At 34.3% G+C, this 5,960-nt stretch overlaps 1 non-coding gene across 1 annotated transcript; it reads right to left on the reverse strand.

Moving 5' to 3' along the window:
• Positions 1-4,224: 4,224 nt before the first annotated feature.
• LOC125999622 (U7 small nuclear RNA) lies at positions 4,225-4,286 on the reverse strand. Its single transcript, XR_007492135.1, has one exon. It is a non-coding gene; the product is annotated as a U7 small nuclear RNA (small nuclear RNA).
• Between the last annotated feature and the right edge of the window lie 1,674 nt (positions 4,287-5,960).

Below are 5,960 nucleotides of genomic sequence, written 5' to 3' on the forward strand. Positions count from 1 at the left end.
CTGTATTTATACTTCTTATGGTTTACTTCATTTTAATATTTTTCCAGTACCATCCATGTTGCAGTGAACTTCATGATCGCATCATTTCTTATAGCTATTATGCATAAACATAAAAACACCACATCTTCATGATCTACTCATCAATTCCTAGACAACTAGGTTGTTTGCAAATCTTAGCTATTTTACTGAGTGCTGCAATAAGCAATGGTGTGCAAATGTAATGAATCTTTTAAATGAAATCTTTTAAATGAATCTTTTAAATGAAATCTTTTAAATGAATCTTTTAAATAAAATCTTTTAAATGAATCTTTTAAATGAAATCTTTGAAATGAATCTTTGAAATGAAATCTTTTAAATGAATCTTTTAAATGAAATCTTTTAAATGAATCTTTGAAATGAAATCTTTGAAATGAATCTTTTTCTGTCCTCAGGATAGACATCCAAAAGTAAAATTGCTGGGTTATATGGCGACTTGGTTCTGATTTTATTGAGAACTCTCCATACTGTTTTCCACAGGGGTTGAACCAGACAACATTTCCACTAGCAGTGGGTGGGGGCTTCTTTTTTATTATATCCTGCCAACAGATTGTTCCTATTAATTTTGATATGTGCCATTCTCACTGGTAGATGATATCTCATTGTCTTCTTGATGTGGATTTCACTAATGATAAATGATGAGCAACAGGCACATGAAAAATCATTGCTATTTCTGAACTATTATTTTTCTCTGTTCCTGACAACTGTTCGTTTGAAGCATATGCTGTTCCAATGGCATCAATTATTTATTTTGTCAGTTTTGTAGCTTGCTTTGTCAGTAATGATAGTGTCAGAGGAAAAAATTGGAAATATAGCAGATGAATTGCTGAATAAGAACATGAAATTTTAACTGTAGGACAGAGTTCAAACAGAGGAAGGTGGATGGGGGATGTGTAAGAAATAGAAAATATTTAAATAATAGATATAGCATTCGGTATTTTTGAATTCTACTCTCTCAAAAGAGTAAGTTTAAATTTTCAGAATTTTGCAAATTAGCATACTGCCAGCTTAAAATGGGACATTTTAAGAATATTTACACCATTGTAATCTGCAAATTCTACTAATCAGCATTCTTTCTCTATTGAGAGTGCATTTTTAAGCATATATTAATCAGCATGCCACTGGGCAGTAGAGAGGAAAAGGAAGCAAAATACTAAGTGGATCTAAGATTAGGAAATTTGAAGCCAAATTTGACCTAATTCAAAATCATATTTAGAATTTATCACCCTAAAAGGTAAAGCAATAAAAATAAGAAATATTTAAATGCCATACCTAGAAATGGCAATATTAGAAAATGTCTATGCCATTGATAATATTTTCTATGTATTCATTGCAGGGCAATTTAATGGGCCCATCAGACGAATTTCCTGATGTGGATGACTGCTATTCCCACGGAATTTCATCAAAAGGCTCGCCGTGGAAGTTTCTCTCCTGCGAGAATAGTTGAGGAAATTCCATAGAGATATTTTTGAAATTTATGTCATGGTCTGACATTATATTCCTTTCATATTATTCGGCCTAAAATTATTTCTCCCTTGTATATTTATAGGCCAAAATGTGACCTCAATCAAATTCTTTTTTGCCCAGAGAATTTTCAAGTACCAAACAAACCAAGACAATTTTCTTCTCTCTGTCAACCCTATTTACATTAAAAAGCATGGTCAGAAATTTAGCTCTGAGTCATGAAAACTTCTTGCCAGGTACAAAATTTATATTTCTTTGGCCTGGCTCTCTTTTTACTCAAAAGTGGCTTTCCCTAGACTGACTGGTTGAACCTGTCAGGTAGTTTAGCTCCCAAAGATTCAGTCTTTCTCCCTTCTAACTCAGGACTTTTACTCATCTACATCTTTTCACCTGAGCTGCCTAGCCAGTTAGATTGGCCTGCTGCTAATGATTGTGGTTTTCTAAAACTCCTGTCCTTTGTCAATGCGGATATTCCTTTTATACCCATAATTGGCATTTTACCCCTTAAACACTCGTAGCTTGGAGATTAAATTTGGAACACATTTGTCAGAACGTGTTTCCCCATACGTTCATTGTGTGGTCTCGTTTCTTTATATTTTGCTACCGCCCTGCATACACTCTCCTCAAGAGGACTCGTGGCCCTCTAATTCAAACCATAATCCAGCAACTAGTCTGCAAGAAGAAACATAACAAGAACATGAGAAATAATCTATTTGTGAGCTTACAAATAGGTTTAATATTTATTGATAGAGAATGATTAAGAAAATTAGAGGGGCCGGAGAGATAGTATGAGGCAAGGAATTTGCCTTGCATGCAGAAAGTTGGTGGTTTGAATCCCGGCATCCCATATGGTCCCCAAGCCTGCCAGGAGCGATTTCTGAGCATAGAGCCAGGAGTAACCCCTGAGCGACACCGGGTATAACCCAAAAACCAAAAAAAAAAAAAAAAAATTAGAAAGGATCTTAGCTAGTTTTTCTGAAACACTAGATAATCAGGTTAACTTCAATACACATGTTTTTTCCCTGTATATAATTAGGCTTTGATTAGAGTTCTGCTCTTCAAACAGATGGACTAATAGCAGAATGTAAGAATAATGGGAATATTGAAATGTCTAGTTTTTAAGAACCAACACAATGAAAAGGGTACAGTTTGTCTCTTGTCTCATTGTGTCCATTAACCAATATTATGTAAGCTATATAACCTTTCTGAACTAATTTCATGAATTAAAATATGACAATGAGTTACATATTAGAGTAATTTTGAAAATTACTCAAGATGATACAGTTTAAAAATCCTAGACTAGTGTTTTGCTTAGATATACAGAAATCTGTTTCACTTTATTTCTCATACCCTCTGAAACCTTGCTTTTTCATATGGTAAGACTGAATACGTATCTTGAGAAAATGCAACTACAAAATGAGAAGATCTCTGAGTGCCAAACATTTTGTTATTAGCCATAGTAAAAATACTTTAGGCGCTGCAATCCATACAGTCTTTACAACTACACAATTCTGTTGTGGTGGTAGAAAAGCAGCCATAAAGTATAGATATATGTGTGATTCAATGAAATGTGAAATGCAAATAATTTTACATAAAAAATTTTGGAAAAAATCCATTTTGATGTTTTTATCTGGTTAAAACATAAAAATAATTCCTGGCTCAAAGATCACACATAAACATTTGGAAGTTTGATTGTATTTAAACCGCACTTTCCTCAACTTATACTTACACTTCAAAAATAAACAAGAACAGGTCAGACCTTTTAAAATATATTTTTTTTTGTTTTAGGATCACACCCAACAGTACTCAGGGATTACTTTTGGATCTGCACTTAGGATTACTCCTAGTTGGTTAGGGGTATTGGATGAAATGCCAAGGGTCAAATCCAGGTTGTGTACAAGTCAAGCACCATTCTGGCCCTTAAATATATTGTTATATCTGGACCTGTTTTCTTAAAAGCAATCTTCCATGACAACCCTTTATTGCCATATTATCTATGAGAATGAAAATCATGCATTCTTCCCATGTTCTCAAAACTCTAGTTTCACACCAATACACACATGCATCTATTTCCCTCTCTCTTTTTCTCTTTCTTACATACACAGAAAACTGAAGAAGTATTATAAGACACTTCATTGAAATCCATAGAAAGAAACAATAAACCTTTTGTACCATATGTTTCCCTTTAATGCAAACAAGATTCCAATATGAAATAGGAAGGGAAAATCGTTTTTAAATGACTTCAAGAGACTTAAAGTTCATTATATTCTACATTGATTCTTATTGAGACTTTCCCATATTGGTTTCTCAAATGAATCTCTCTTATCTGATGAAAATATCTATACTTTAATAAAGTAGATTATATTTTTTTCTGTATAATGACACTCCTTTCTTTTCTATACTAGTTTCTATTATTAGCATTGGGCTTCTACTCTAGTCTAGGGCACATGACACATTTGGGACTTAGTCATCATGCTATTCCAATCACAAGTCCTTGACCAAGTCAGTTATAAAAATAAAAAATGTTATTTAATCAAGTCAGTGGGACAAAAATCCATCAAAGTAAAGCTTCTATACAGACATCCTTCAAGAGTTATTAGTTATCAGATTAGAGTAATAAAAATGTAAAGAAGGAAACAAAAAGTTAGTTAGGTCTATGCACCAAGTTCTGTGCTTAATATTCACCTTAGATTGAGGAAATCTCTGATAAACCATTTTTTTTTGTGGGGCCTTCCGGTGAAGACCAGAAGGCCTGCTGGACAAATTCTAAAAGAGCTGTAACACTTGATAAACCATTTTTTTTGGTTTTTGGGCCACACCCGGCGGTGCTCAGGGTTACTCCTGGCTATGTGCTCAGAAATAGCTCCTGGCGGGCACGGGAGACCATATGGGACACCGGGATTTGAACCAACCACCTTTGGTCCTGGATCAGCTGTTTGCAAGGTGAACACCACTGTGCTATCTCCCCGGGCCCTGATAAACCATTTTTAACAAATGATATAATGTATAATTTAATTGAAGATAGAGGACAGAATTGATAGTTTTTTTAAGCCTTTTTATTTTAGGTAATGTATGAATTACATACTTCATCGATTTCTGTAGATAGAGTTTGTCGCAAGGAGGGATACAATGAGAATAAATTGATCCTAGAAAAAACTCTTTTGCACGACCATTAAAAGCTTCAGCTGGAAAAATAAGGCTACTTTTAGTGCAAAAGTAGATATAAACATTAAAGAGACAAACATATGTTACAAAGTTCATCCTCTCTAATTAACATTAAGTGATAAATGAATATATTTTTCTACTTATGTATCCTTTTTAAAATATTGGTGGGGCCGGGCAGTGGCGCAAGAGGTACGGTGCCTGCCTTGCCTGCACTAGCCTTGGACGGACCACAGTTCGATCCCCCGGGGTCAGGTCCCCCAAGTCAGGAGCAACTTCTGAGCGCATAGCCAGGAGTAACCCCTGAGCATTATCGAGTGTGGCCCAAAAACCAAAAATAAAAATAAATAAATAAATAAATAAAATAAAATAAAATATTGGAAGCTCACAAAGCAGTGTTTGGTGGCCTGAAAGAGAGTTCTAGTAATGCCTGGCCAACTGGGGTAAACAGTGTCCCATGGCTTTGGTAGGCGATGTGGTACTGCTACATCCTGGCACATGGCACTACTTGATCTCAAAAGTGTGAAGTAGAAGCAGAGCCACATCTGGTGGTATGTAGGGAGCAAATGATGCCAGGAACTGAACTCCCATACTACACATGTTAGGCACAAAGCCCTGACTCTGAGATATTGCCCCATGCACGTGGTTGCATGGTTTGGAGGTGGAGAACATGTGGTAGGGAACGATTCAATATACTTTAGAAAATAGACAGATCAGAAAACACAAATAAAACTCATGTCTTGACATATTTCAGAATACTTATGTTTTAACATATGCATAATTTTTGATAATTTAGTTCAATGATTTATTTTAATTTTAACTACTTATTTGTTTTATCACTTTTTAGATAAAAACTAGCAAAGTTTTACCTAGAAAATGAGTTTAGTTTCAAAATATATCCCATAGTTTAAAATGGGAAATACTTAAAAAATTAATGCTTCTTTTTTTGCCCCTGTATTTTTTATTTTATTAATTAATTTATTTTATTTTTATTTATTTTATTTTCTTCTTTCTTTATATATTTTAATAATATTTTTATTCAAACACCATTATTACAAACATAACTATAGTTGGATTGCAGTCACAGAAAGAACACCCCTTCACCAGTGCAACATTCCAACCACCAATGCCTCCATCTCCCTCCTCCCACACCTGTCTGTATTTGACACAGACATTCTATTTCTCTCACTTATTACGATTGTCATGATAGTTGTTAGTGTAGTTATTTCCCTAAAAATTGATGCTTCTAATATTTTTTATTACCCTCTCCTGTCAGTTTTGAAAAAATATTCCACACA

This window comes from Suncus etruscus, chromosome X (genome assembly GCF_024139225.1).
Source record: "Suncus etruscus isolate mSunEtr1 chromosome X, mSunEtr1.pri.cur, whole genome shotgun sequence".
NCBI classification, from domain to species: Eukaryota; Metazoa; Chordata; class Mammalia; order Eulipotyphla; family Soricidae; genus Suncus; species Suncus etruscus.